The sequence below is a fragment of the Phalacrocorax aristotelis genome, chromosome 9 (assembly GCF_949628215.1).
Source record: "Phalacrocorax aristotelis chromosome 9, bGulAri2.1, whole genome shotgun sequence".
NCBI lineage: Eukaryota > Metazoa > Chordata > Aves > Suliformes > Phalacrocoracidae > Phalacrocorax > Phalacrocorax aristotelis.
Genome location: NC_134284.1, coordinates 16,387,211 through 16,402,874, shown reverse-complemented (window position 1 = coordinate 16,402,874; position 15,664 = coordinate 16,387,211).

The following is a 15,664-nucleotide window of genomic DNA, read 5'->3' as shown; positions in this document are numbered from 1 at the left end:
ACCAGATAGGTTTACAGCCTCAAAAGCCAGACATGCGTATCTGGAAACTCACAAAAGTCTGGAAACTCACAAATTCACCAACACAGAACCACAAAACATACAAACAGTATAAAGACATTATATGCAAAGTCTACAAAGATTTACAAGCATTAAAACAGTTTGTTGTTGTGTTTAACAAACTGTATTTTGTTTTCCTCACAGGTCCTTTTCACAGTAAGGAAGTATCTTCTAATGATAATAAGTTATTATATCCAGAGTTACTACCTGGAGTGAAGGTTTATATGTTTTTCACAGAGAACTACAACATCTTCTATATCTTCCTGAACAGTTATTCCTAGAAACTCAGAATTGTGCATTGAATGTGCTGAATGCCTCTGTAGTGCTGTACAGAGACACAGGACTATTCCTGCAGCAAACAAGGGTTCTGTTCCTAGAGGACAAAATGAAGCCAAAACTAAGAAAACATCTCACTTATTATGTTCTGCATTCTTTTATCATTCCTTTATCTTCCTCACAATGCTGCTTCCTCTATTTTTTCTTTTCCCTCATATTATCTTTTCTCCAAAGAACAGTCCTTGCTGATAGGATGGGGTCTGGACAATTAAAATGTTTAGAGAAAGCAAGCAGGACTGGTAAGAAATTAATACAATCTGGTTTATTACTAAATAAATAGGATTAAACTTCTCACATACTTCCTACCAAACCCCACCAGCACCACCAGAAATAAATGTTTGAATGACAGACCCCTCCATAAAATCCTGCAACTAAGCTTACAATCTCTGGCACCAACCATATATTCAAAGTGTGAAACGGGATTATTTCATTCCCAGTTAATTAGTGTCTGTGTTAATAGAGATCTAAAATATATAATCATATAAATGCCAGAAAGAAAAATCTCAAACAGGCTTCCACTGTGCAGTTATTTCCAATGTAGACCCGGGAAACCAGCCAGGTCCAGACACCTTTGGGAGCAATGCTTCAGATTTCTCCACGGTTGGACTTTCTGCCTAATATTCCATACAGAAAAACAAGCAGGTCATGGGTTTTATCAAGTTTTGTCTGACTTCTAAAGCATCATTACTTCTTCCATTTTTTTCTGTCTTGCTTTTGGATTTTTGTATAGGATACTGCAGATGCCAAACAGAGGGTCTTCAAGGGGTGTTTAATTTGGACCACAGCCAGTTTCTCAAAATTGTTAGGACAACATCTCATCTAGAGCGATACAGTTCTCTACAGGTAGGGAAAACAAGCTTCAACATTCTTGGTTTCTTGAACTTCAGCCAGATCTGTCTGAATAACTCAATCAACAGAGTAGAGTTTTATTTAAACAACACACTTCAGAAAATCACAGACCTTGATCAGTATGGGTTTCCTTGAGGTAAGGAAAGCTCAAAACCACTGTTGTTTCTTGAAAGACTGAGGCCATGAGTTGCCAGCCTATGTGAGGCAGTTAGCTGAGCTCTTCTGAGTTGATTTAAGTGCTAATATACATTAAACTCTGAAATTCTGTGTTCCAAAATTCTTAAGCATCTGATTTCAGCCCTGAAGTGCACCGCAGTTCAGGCAAAGCTAATATTTTCTCTACTCCTTCCTCTCTTCTGTTACACATTATCTTTCATATATATATATATATATATACACACACACAGGTACTCATCTATATTTATAAGTTTAAATCAAAACTAGAAGGTCTACAGAAAGGAATTTCTAAATTATCAACTCCTAATTACTGGATTACAAGATTGGAGGAGGAAAACAGATTATGTATATGTGTCTCACAGAAAATGAAAATAAGTTTGTAAACAGATATCTTAAATATCTGATTTTTACTTCTACTTAAACTAGTGAATTTTGTCTTTGCAAGGCAAATATTTTACTGAACATTAAGCAAGTAAGGTAGGTGATTTAGCTGTTAGGGGAAAAAACCCAACTAGTAGAAGAACAAGCAAAATTACACAGACTCCCTGTTTAGAGCTAGAGGTGGAAAAGTAGTTCACAGAATTTTCTAGCTAAATTTTCTAGAAATTTTGTATACACATTCAGTTCTGTTTCTATTTTATGGCCATTTTCTATATGACTGTTTAAACACATATATTGATGGCAGGAGAAAACACTAATGAGAAAAAAATTGAGAAAAAAAAAAGTACTACTAGGTTCACAAGAAGGAAAGTCTAAATTACTAACTGCTAAGTACTTGATTATAAGTATTTGGGGGTGGCCAGTTTCTAAGCCTTTACACCTCCAAAAACATACTACATATATTTTTGCACAATAAAAAGTAATTAACACACAGTATGGATGTAGCAAAAGTTTACACATAGTTCTAAATTCCATCAGTTTGAATGGAATGTTAATTCATTCCTAAATGCATTGCTAAATCAGGTCCACGTTGAACTTTAGAGACTAAATATACAGAATGATAAGCTCATGAACAAGCTATATGAGAAGATTTACATTCTAAAGGTAGTCAATCAATACTTTTTGAAGAGTGAACGTTCAAAAAATGCCATTTGATCTGTTCATGAACAGCGAGCCAAGCAAAGCTAAGTAAATAACAATTTCCCTAAGACCTACAGAGCTAAAGTGCATTTTTCTGGTGTTAGTTGATCTTATTTCAGAAGTAAAGATATTCTAACTCCCTGTATGCAAATATATGTATATACTTACAGGGTTAGGTATTCAGATCATCATTACAGTTTGTTCTAAAGTTTTCTATTCAAAACTTCCCTAATGTAACTCTTAAAAATATGCTTAGTGTTTGCATTGTAAAACACTAATGGGAAGTAGAGCTATTAAAATTACTGTTCCACACATGGGATTGTCCTAGTTTCAGCTGGGATAGAGTTACATTTCTTTGTAGTAGCTAGTACGGGGCTGTGTTTTGGATTTGTGCTGGAAACAGTGGTGATAATGTGGAGATGTTTTAGCTGTTGCTAAGTAGCGCTTACACTGGTCAAGGACTTTTTCAGCAACCCGTGCTTTGCCGGGGGCACAAGAAGCCGGGAGGGGACACAGCTGGGACAGCTGACCCCAACTGACCAAAGGGATATTCCACACCATATGACGTCATGCTCTGTATATAAAGCTGGGGGAAGAAGAAGGAAGGGGGGACATTGGGAGTTATGGTGTTTGTCTTCCCAAGTAACCGTTACACGTGATGGAGCTGTGCTTTCCTGGAGATGGCTGAACACCTGCCTGCTGATGGGAAGGAATGACAGGATTCCTTGTTTTGCTTTGCTTCCACGCGCAGTTTCTGCTTTACCTATTAAACTGTCTTTATCTCAACCCATGGGTTGCCTCACTTTTACTTTTCCGATTCTCTCCCCCGTCCCACCAGGGGGGAGTGAGCGAGCAGCTGCGTGGTGCTTGGTTGCTGACTGGGGCTAATCCACGACAGGGATCAATAAGCTAAGAAGATTTCCATAGTCCTTTTTTGGTGCTGACTAAGATTCTGTCATAGCCCCCTTTGCATTTCTGTTTCCTGTCCAATGCATCTTCTCTCAAAAAAATCCCAGCACAATAATTTAATTAAGTCCATAAGTGAAGAAAGTTTTGTTGGTAGACATACCGAAAATTTTACTGGTGGAGAATATTAAAGGCCAAGTGTACTAACAACCAAGTCCGCCAGATGATTTGAGTTTCAAGACATAAATCTGTGGATAGATGCATTCTTACTGGCTTTGAACTTAGTTCCATATGTTGATTATTGAAAAAATTTTTTTTTCTATTGTCTTGAACTGCAAATCAAATGCATTTCTCAATGAAATAATTTTTAATTACTCTGAATTCTACCTTTAATCAAAACATTCAATGTCAACATTATTTTTTTTACACATTTTCTGAATCAGTCTGTTCCAGATACTTTCTGCAATATTTTTCTAGATTCCCATTTTCCACTAGCTGTTTCTACAACCCTCATCCACCAAGAGACAGATGAATAATATGTCACTATGTCCCAAAGAATAGGGAGCTTATTAAAGCTGTACTTTCCTTCCTTGTGTAGATCAGCATTATGGAGCTTGCTTATGCAATGCATTAAAAAATCAAACTTGTTAGGAATTAAATACATGTGAAAGCTCATGAAAAGGGACATCCTCTAAGACTTTCAAACCAGTTTTGACTTCAGGATTTTTAAAATGTCCCAGTATCTCTTTAATCACAGCCTCTGAATCTTTACCTATTTGTCCAGACCTAGTCAGACCCTGTTTTACATTTAGTTAGAAAATGGGACTATGAAACATATTGTAATTAAAATATCAAGATTTTATTGTGTGCATGGGAGAAAAAGGTCCTTTTTTCTTTATATATTCTGTAGAGATTAACCTTTTGACAGGGAAGTGTAGGAAGAAAGAAAGGTTTCAATTAAAATTTCTTCTTATGGGTGTTTTACAAAGTACATAATTGTGAGGAGTTTCATTGACATGAAATTCTGGAAATAGGTGTTTTAAAGCTGATGGGATAGGACAAACTTTATGAACAATAATTCTGTCATAACGAAGCATGATAGAAGCAGCACATTACTCCCAAAACGCCTGCACTCACGCTTAATCCCTTTCTGTCTGCTTTCCTGGAGGTCTTCACCAGAGGAAAATGGTCTAATTTCATCAACGTATGTACCCTGTTTTCGTGAACAGAAGTAGAGAGAAGTAACATTGGAGGGTTAATATCAGATTAAATGTTCAATAATAAAGTTTCCATTTGTGTTCCACTGTGCCTCTTCATTCATAGACAGCTTTCTAGGGTTCAGATCAAGACCTTTGCTGAGTTATTTCACTGTACTGAATTATCCCACAGTATGTTGTAAAGTTTTTAGAAGCAAATCCGCAATAGGGTATGTGCAAAACCAAACAGCCCCATTAAGATGAGAAAACTACATGGTTGACTATAGTTCCTCATAACTGCCCTCACTGAGGAATAAAAACATGTAAAATTTCATTGCATAAAATTCATGTTATGTTCTGTTCTCATGAGCTAGAATAGAGAAGGATCTGAAAGACAAAACAAATTCCATACTTGGTAAACTTTTATTTGGATAAAAGGCTAAATAATTTCTTACCCTGTTCATATATCCTCTGACGATGTATCATATTGATACCTCTGAATTATTATCTTTCATCAAAATTTCAGAGCAGAGAGAATAATTTATTTTGAGAAGTTTAGGGCTATCTGGATTGATATGCTGGATTGAGATTTTCACAAACATAATTATGTTCATGCAATTGCGAAGACCCATCAGATTTCAGAGGCCAATGAAGCTGAAGAAACTGAAAAACTGCTAGAGTAAGCAAAAATAGAAAAGAAGAATACATATATAAAATAACATTTCACGGTACACCTGCATAACCATGATCAATTATTGCAATATTAGACCACTTTGAGTGGCTTCTCTAGCTTTGAATACCTGTCGTACCTGTGTAGCTATACCTTAATTGCTTTCAAAAAATACTTTAAAGGATATAATATTCCCTTTAGAGATAAAGAAAGAAAACCAAGGATAAATTAACATCAAAATGATACTATATGGCCCAAGGAAAACCCATTACTTTGTAAGCAAATCAATTCCGTCTGTTTTCCTTATAACTGATGTATTTTTAATGGAGGTGTCCTGCACCGTAACAGGTATTAAGTGATGTAGAACAATTGATGCTACATTTAGCTATGAAAGAAGTCAGATGGCTCAAAAGAAACTAGTCAGACAGTCAGCTGAGTGGCAGAGGACACAGACACAAGACATGGGATCAGAAAGTAAAAAAAAGAAATCATAACTGTCTTTCCATATATTCTATCATTTAATTTGATCACTGTCCCCTGCAGTCGGTTTAAGAGGTTTGAAAATAGTTGATATAGAACACAATGTTGAAGTGTTGCACTAATAACAAACTAAATATGTAGATGTGAAAGGGTAGAAAATACAGGCAATGCATAATGGAGAGAATAAAGGCTGAAGAGGACACACCAATGGTTGCACAAGAAGCTGGGAGGGGACACAGCTGTAGAGGTGAATTTATTTTTCCTGTGGAAGAAGATTAAAAAAGAATGACTGATCATTCCCAATGAGTGCCCGTGTTCAATGCAAAGTGACTATTGCCCTTCTCCCTGGTTTATATGGCATCATCTGTTGACTTCCTGTTTAGCATAATAAGAAAAATTTCTTTAATAAGTATTAAACACTGCTAAGAGTTATCAAGGGAGACTGAAAATAAATAGCACAGCTTTTGCTCTCCCTGTTAAACTGTCTTTATCTCAACCTGTGCGTTGCCTCACTTTTACTCTTCTGATTCTCTCCCCCATCCCACTAGGGGGGATTGAACAAGTGGCTGTGTGGTGCTTAGTTGTTGGCTGGGCTTAAACCACAACACCTACCCATCACTGTTACTCCAAACATGCATAGTTGTAGTCTTTTAGTGCCACACTGCAGAGAAATGACTGTTTCAGCTTGGACCATGAATGAGCACACAGAAAGAAACTATTGCACTGCAAATTCTGTGCAGTTGACTCCTTAACAGCTCTCCAACATACAAACCATAAAGACAAAAGATTCTTCTGCTCAGCTACTGTCCAGCAAAGTTATCAATATCAAAGCCTCTCCCATTATAAAAGCACTGAAATATATTCTCATCAGAGCTCTTCCTAACCTATTTTCCCAGACTGCTTATTACAAAGGTGTTAATTCTGTTTAATGGCAAGTCACTGGCTTTTTCATCAAAGGTAAATGGAATCCATAGTATCTGCCAATGGGTGGCCAGATATTTTACAGTAAGTTTACTAAAATAAATACCTGAATAATAATAAAAGAAAAGGTCCTACTTATATCTCCATAAACCCCTAGTTTTTCATTTGAATAATAAGCTCATTGTGAAATCACTTCTTTTGCTACTATTCACTCCTTTCTACTGAGGTTTCTAAATACGCAGATGTCTTGGTGCCTATTTGCACTTTTTGTCATGCTTTTCAAACATCAGTTTTAACTCATAAAAAGAAAAGATGAATACTCATGAAATTGTAGCAATTTCATGTTGTGAAATTTTGAATCATATTCTTGGTTCAAGATCTGTTGACCAGCTGTTTTAAACTTTCAGATGTTTACCTGAGTAACTTTGAACCTTCACAAGCTCTTCTGGTCTATAATTTGAAAGTGATGGATGCACGGTGCAAAGCATTTTGAATCTGTTCCAAAGCATTGTGTTTAAACTGACTGTTTTCCAAACCCAGGTGTTTTGATCACACACTGGTGAGGATATACAAGGCAATAAATGTACCTTCCATCTGCTGCTACCGCCTGCCCACTCAAAAAATATATAGAATTGCAGTATTGTTTCCTCTGGGGTAATAATATAAGTTAAAGTTCTCATGGAGTTAAAAGTATTCACAAATGCTGGACATGGAACCTTTCATCACTTGGATTTTTCAAGGCAGAGTCCTGGACTGAACAAATGAACTATAAGGAAAACCTGTCTTTTATGAGCTTTTGTGACAATAAATGTTAAATAATATGCTCTCATAAAAAATCAACTCTCATCTTATTTAGCTGCGGCTTGCCCTATCCTACACAGAATTTCAAGCTTACACACTGAGGAGCTATTCAGAATATTTTCACTATGAGAAGTACCAGGCAGTAGAGTAGGTTGCTCGGAGAGGTGGTGCAGTCTCAGTCTTTGGAGGTTTTCAAGACCTGACTGGACAAAGCCCTGAGCAACCTGGTCTGACCTCATAGCTGACCTTGCTTTGAGCAGGAAGGTGAGCCAAAGACCTCCTGGGGTCCCTTCCAACCTGAATTGTTCATCAACTCTGTGAACAGGTAAATTGTCCATAATGCAATGCAGAAATTGGTTGGGACAGCTCTGGATTTAGTTCAAATCACCAGATCTTTGTTCAAATAAACGAGCTAACTGAAAGTCAGAATAACCTACCATTCAGCATCCTGTATGACTGAAAGCATGGTCAACGTTCAGAACCACCTTTAGGATTCAGTATATGTTGACTTACCAGAGCAGCTACCCTTACTTCAGTTTTTGATTTGCTGTGTTAAATTGGTAGCATGATACTTCATTTGGATTCTTTCATGAGGTAAAGAGCTAGCAAAGAAACTCAAGATCTAGAGGTGACCAGGTCAAAATTTCCTTTATGAAAGAGAAAGTCACTGTACAGTCATTAAAAGGAAGACTTTGAGTGATTCCTACTCAGAAATCCATTTCTTTTAAGATAATATAATGTTTACTGTAGCCTGTCTCCCATAACTCGCATGAATTATGGAAAAGAGATTTTGGAGAGACAAATCCCAATGTATTTGTTTGCTTCAATCTTTATGATTGTTAGTTCATAAATATATTGACTGTATTAAAAATTCAAACAAAATACAAACAGGAATAAAAACCGTGACTAGACATACACTTCCTGCATTAGATCATAAGACCAAAAATATGCATCTGTTTTCTAAATTTTAATTTTTTTTCAGCAACCATAAATTATAAGGGGAAGAGACCAAGAAAATCCTGAGTCCCACTTCCAAAACTCATACCAAAATAGTATCTGAGGAAAGCCTTGAGTCATTGTTTTTTATTCTTGATTTTCACCCTCTGTTCATTAATTCCTTCCACTTTATAATTAAGATCCATCCCCAGAAGAGGTTTCTCCAGCGAAGGGTAGAGATGCATTTGGAGGAAGTATTTCTTAGTGTACTGTGAGTAATGAAAATATTTAAATATCCAGGACTGACATAGTAATATTTGAATTTGACCTAAAATCACATAAGAACACAGTCTACAAAGTCCATTTCTCTCTCATGTCTGCTTTTCTCAGAAGCGGGGGAAAAAAAATCCAAAAGAATAGTCAGAAATCTTCTCATATATAGTAGGACTTTCTCTTAATGTGTCCCAGCAGGTTAACAGATGTTTATTACTTGAAAGACTTGCCTTCGTCCTTCTCTTCCATTTGATGAGTATTAACTATTTCAGCGCCCCAACTATCCTGAAATCATGTAACATCCTACAGTCAAATGTCCAGTGCTCCAAAGCGGGAAACAGGCTAATAAAAAGCTCTGCCAACAAAACTTCCAAAAACATAAAACCATTTGCAAGAAGTAATGAATAATTTTTCTTCATACTGGATGAAACTTTCATTTTTACTACATTCAAAATTTGTGTACGTAAATTAGTCTCAATGGGAACTAATTATTTTTTTCCCAATGGTTATTTTTTATTAGGTGGAAAAAAAATAGTTGGCAATGAAGGACTGCCCCCCCACCTCTAGTCAGTAAATCATTTGTATACACTGTGCATTTGGACATATTTGTCCCAAATAATGTGTCAATGATTCATAAATAACTTCTATCTTGGACCACCTAACAATTAAAAATGAAACTTTATCAAAGATGTGTTTTCATAATCAAGTCAAGACTTACTCTTTCAACAAATGTGACTGTGTCCTCCATAGAATTTTTTCTTCCTATTTTATTCTTGCAATCTTGTATTTAACATGCAAATATTTCAATAAAACTGTTATTTGGATGACGAAGCTTCATATCCTTCCAAAAGATAAGCTTTTAAAAATCAACTATTCTCAGAATTAGGAATAAAATGAAGTCTATAATGACAAGCATATTGCATATTTTTGAAAATCAATGATTGAACTGTACAGTTAAGTTAATGTGCCTCATTGCCACAAGCTCTTTATTCATTAGTCTGAGGAACACTACAGAGTGTTATCAGTTATGTGTCTTTGCCTGAGTGATGTGGAGGTCAGTCAGTAAAGGAGAGAAATGTTTGGGTAAATCATTTTACATATTTCAAACCCTCTGATCTCCCTAGGAAAAGGGTAAAGCTCTATATAATATTCCAAAACTGAGGATGAATGGTGAAGCACAGAGGACAATGTCAGCTAACAGGAGTGTAAGGGTGAAAGCAGTAATTTGAAGCATTTATGGGCACTGATAAAGCAGTTTATCTAGTCAGAACATGAAAACATTATTCCAGAGTCCGGTGTTATCTTACAATTGGGGAATTTTAGGTTGTGTGAGGAAGAATTTTGGACATATATGTGTGTATATATTTTGTCCTTTTTTTTGCTACTTCATTTCTTTATATTGGCTGGGTTCAGCAAATAATGAAAGATATCAGGTTTTGGGTTGGTTTTTTTGGTCTGTTCAAAATAGGTTTAAAAAACCCAGTAAGATCAACAAAGAATATACAAGTAATTCCATATGACTATACAGGTTTAATTAGACAGGAAAATTCTTTATGAACCCTTCCCATGATGTCAGCTTTCGTCTGTCTTTCCTTTCACTTCATAACTCTCTTTAGTTTCCAAGAACATACTCAAGCTGTACTGTTTTAGCACCCCTCATCCTGTCCACATAATTCAGTAATATTCAACTAATTCAGCTAATTGTACTTACCCTTTGAATTAAACCACTTGACACATTTTATGTCCTTACATTGTTCCCTAAAAGTTAGGGGGGGGTGTCTAGATGAGATGGGGGGATGCCTAGAGAGGAAACTAAATTTTGTAGGTCAGCCTATGTCTTGATGCTGAAACTCAGCTTTCTAATTGCTGCAAAGTCCAAACAGTTGGTCCTGGTTCATTGCTACCTTTTATTTAAATACTGTACTTTGACAATATTCTAGCACATTTGTTTGCTTTTTCCCTATCTCAAAGAAAATCAGTGGGCATCACACTAAAATCCTGAAGCAGTTTACCATGAAATATTCCCATGGTGTGCAATCAGATACTTCTATAAATAGGCAGAACTACAAAAATCAAGAAATGACACCATACCAATTAAAATTCAGCACTTGCTAAATCTGTTCCCCCCTCTGAAGTTTATTTGGTTCAGAGTGCTTCTACAGCAGACGTAGTACTAGATGATTAATACATCAACTTTGGAGTATGAGACTTGGTTTAGGTATGAAATACACGAAAATTATACAAATGTTTCTGCCTTAACCTCTTCATTTAACATTTCTCCATATGGTAGATGAGCCACAAAATGTGGTGCAAAGATTCTGAATTATTGATATATTCCATTCCACAAATGGGATTTGCAGCAGGTGTGCTTGAAAGTCAAGGAAGCATGAGGAAAGCAAGTTAAATCTATACTGCACATACCATATAACACCAGTTTTCAGCACTTAGTCTGGAGCAAAGTTCATAAAAATCTAGTGATCAATAAAATCACACAAACAACCTTAAAATAACTTTTTAAAAGGAAAGCTTGTGCACAAAGTATATTGAAGAAAAAAAAACCCACCAACAAACCAAACAAACCAAAACATGGCAGTTAATGCATTCTTTTTCAAGAAATTCAAGTGCAGAAAAAACTGTCAGACAAGACTCAATTAATGAAGCTTCTGACAAGTTTTAGATAACATTGAAAGATCTTTTCTATACGAGAAAAGGCTTACCTAACCAGACAAGTCTAAAGTTCTCTTCTTTCTTTAATGCTGTTCTCAAAAATATGTTTGTGATAACTTTACCTTCACAGAAAAAAAATAAAAATCTTCAAAGTATTAAAAACACAAAACATATGGAAACAGCTATCGTAAGGCTAATTTACAATTCTTGTCTTGTTGACATCACACACCAAGATCAACTTTAACACCTTCTATATGACGTTTTTTATATGATGGAGTCCAAGTTAGGTTCTGGCTCTGATTTGCCCTCTTGCACAAACTTTTTTCTGGTTATTCATGCAACCTTCAAAAACTAGCCAAGGCTAGAGCTTCCAGCTGGATATCTTATGTGTGCAGCACTTATCATTGCAGCACCTAAAGATAGGCTTGAGTGAGAAAGCGAGTCAGCACTCATAGCTTCATTTTCACTCCAGAACAGTTTGCCATCTTCAAATCTAGTTTCACACAAAGAAAAATAGTTGCATGCATTAATCTCACACATGAATTGTGATTGCCAATGCGTGTTTTTAGAGTGAAATGTAAGATTCAACATGGGATGAAGCTTCATGCTGAAGCAATTCTTTTTTATATATTGTAGCTGGATTCAGCTTTGCATGAGAAGGCAAACTGATTGTGTGGCAGTCGGTCCTGAAGAAAGTAGACATCTGGGCCTGTCAATCTGTATATAAAATTCAAAAAGCAGCACGACTGAGTTGTGAAAACAGAGGACCAAGTTATGAGAAAACTTTTGTTTTCATTATGTCCAACATCCTGCTACCCACTAGTGTCTTAGCTGACCTCTGATAGCTGCACTAATGTAGCTTTCACAGCCTCCCTCAGGAGTTTAACCATTTGCCCTGTACAGCTCAAAATCTTTTCTTAATGTCTAGCCTAAACATTTCCTTCCTTAGCCTCAGGTCACTGATCCTTGTCCTACATCTTCTGAGACTGTGAATAATTCCCTGCATTCAATTTCTGCTGCTGCATTGAAGGCATGGGACAGAGGACAAAAAAAGACAGAAGAGAGGAAAAAAAAGTCTCCCTAGTCTAAAAAAACCCACAGCTCTCCCACAGACTGTGAGTTACAACAGGATTGTCAAGGATTTTAACCTTCCAGTTTTATCAGAACGTTATAAAGAAGCCCGACCTATTGTGTAGTACTATTAAAGGAACACTACCCTGGATTAAACAAAAATAATCAATCGATTGGGCTTGTCAAGTATTGACAAGGAGCCTTTTCCTCTCTCTTTCTGTTTCCGCTTACTGGAGGGGAGCCAGCCAGCCCAAGATACTGTAGCCTAAGAGAGTTTTTAATGAAAAATTCTTACAGTGTAAGCTTGAGCACTGCTGTTAAGACTAAAAAAAGAGGATAAAGTACTCTGTCATAAATTTATGTGAGGCAATTAAAATGCATTTCCACATTGTATAAACAGATGACAAACTGCTTGTTTCAAAAAATAACACAGGGATGAATTGAACTACAGAGTTTAAAGAATTAACCGTTTACATTAGGGTGCCAAGGGCTATGGAAATCTGAGTCAGATCACAGAGGTAATGAACCAGTAGGCACACTTCATTATTCAAAACACTGGACAAGCAGTTGGGCAAATACTGTAAAACATAGATCACTAGTACATGACTTATTGCTACTCCTGCCCCCCCCCAAAAAAAGACCCACTCAACCACAGAATCACACACAATGGGTTATAATTAATGAATATTTGTTATTTACTCAGCATTTTACTTAAAAAGTTTAAAACATTGAAAAACTCCACAAAGTATTTGAAGCAACAAAGAAAGTAACCATCCCTGAACGGAAGATAAATCCCAGAGCAACTGAGGAGCACATAAGAAGAAATTCTGTATATATTTTAGATACATCTCCTGATTTATCAGGTCTCTTCATAGACAACTGTGCTTCTGGTGTACAGGAGATACTGCCCTAGCCCATCCCTTGAATCAACAATTTATCCGCAAAGAGTTGTTTTAATTAAAAAAAAATTAATGAAAAGTTTTGGTTTATTTTCTTCAATGTATTCCAGGGTTGTGGTACAAATATACTGTTGCAGTGTAAATACATGTTGCGTTGCTGTGTTTTATTATGGTAGGCAGCCAGTACAACTGAACAGGGCATGATGCATCAAAACTTGAATTTTCATGAAATACAGAGGCACTTTCACCTCGGGCCTAATGTTTAAATTGACATGGCAGAGACATAATTCACAAGAATTCTTTGTACAGGATCAAACTGAAGGATTTCATCGAGAGTTTCCTCACTCATCTCCATCAAGGTCTGTGGCACAAGTGTACTTCAGGCTATTCCTAAACTTGTCAAAGTGTTGATAGGATCATGTGTGAGCATGTGCTCCAGGAGAAAAATCCCACAGAATTACTTTGGTTCTGGGGATTGGATAATTGTGTAAAACTGTTCATCTATCATTCTTTAGTTTCATTCATTTTAAAATTATTTTTTAAATTTAAAAAAATTTTAAAACCATTATTTAAAAAAAAAACAAAAACAAAAACCCAAATGTATTCCCTCAGCAAACTTGAAGTTTGAATGAATAGTTCATGCTGAACAATCACAAATCATTTTCAGCCTATGCAGTATACTGTATCCTGTATTAACACTTATTAGATCTATAACTATTGGATGTATAACTATTTAAGTGAAACAGGAAAATCTAAATAGCAAGCGTATCAAAGCAAACATATTTTGATCTTGCTGAAAAAAGGATTGAGGTATTTGAAGCACTGTCTCAATAGTGAATAAAATGTTATATTTCAGAACATCTAGGTTCCTCAGTTTAATAGACTTGATGGGCTTTCATGACACTTGACATCTTACCAGGGATGAGTTGAACTTAACAGGACTGTTTTGGATCTTATCTAAGAGGTTTCCCATTTTAATATATATTACTGACAACAAAGAGAAAAACAATTTCATTTCTTTCTAAGATTAATATGGTAAATTAATCATATTTTAAGTGCTTTTTTGATGGGATGTCAGTTAAGCTATAAGTAGGATAGACACTGTAATGCACAAATTAAGCCTGTAGACTTTGTTTTTCCTCTAGATAAGCAGGGATAGCTGTATTTTCATTGGTTTGTTCTTGCTTTTTTTCTGATTGCTTAAGTTCCATTTTCAGAAGACAGAATATTTGGGAAAAAACCCACAGATTATACTGAGCATATGGTAACATATTCTGCACCCAGCTTTCCTCATGCACCTCTTCCTCAAACCAATAATGGGTATGAGACAGCTGGATGTAGTTCACTGTGAGAAAGGATGGAAGTAACATTACTTGAAAATTAACTTTCTTCTGATGCCTGAAAAACAGGAAACCTTACACTGCCATGTGATGTGAAAGCCTGATTACAAGTGAAGCATTTTCAGACGTTTCTTTCCCCTCCTGTTACACCCAGTCTGTAATAACAGACCACAGTGACATCATCAGTAGTGGAAACTGATGAAGCAGCTAAAATAACATTCCCTAAACCAGTGTAAACATTGATGGATGCTCCAAAGGATGTATTACATTTGCTAGCTTGAGATCTGTTTTATTACACTGACAAGGGTGACCTTTAAAGTAACATATTTGCTATTAAAAAAAAAAGAGAAGGAAACTCTTTATAACCTGAATTTATTGCCTATAAAATCACTTCCCAGCAAGAAACCTGATTACAATGAAAATAACCCACCAAAATGAAACAGTTTACCTGAGATCAATTTAATATGGTAATAAAATCCTAATTATGGGCAAAAACACATTCAAGGTTTGTGGTATTGTCTACAAAATCTGCATGCAAACTAACATTCAGTGATGTGTAGCACATATGGGTAAGCAGATGTCTAAAGGAGTATTTTTAAAATCAGGACTTTTGCTGACAAAATATAGACTTGGTAGGGTATGATCAGAAAGCTAAGAAGAAGTTATTTATGGGACAGTAAGCACATGTGCAGTAGTTGGATTCTTCCTTACTAAAGAGAAGATAAAGCAGACCATTGTACATGAAATAATCGACAATGTTTTTAGCAACTATACCTTCCAATACACTGACAAGTTCAATTTGGGAAGAATATTTGTTTTGCACTGGGTGTTTTTTGGCTGATTTTTAGAAGTAAAATATTTCTAGTTCAGGACACCTAAAAACCCGAAATAATTGCCTTTTTGATAACTTCTAGCTAAACTAAAAGCTAAAAGAAGTACAGAGTCAGAGAGCACTCTGTTTAAAGTAGGATTTTATGAATAAATTTGAAGAAAAATTCACATTTA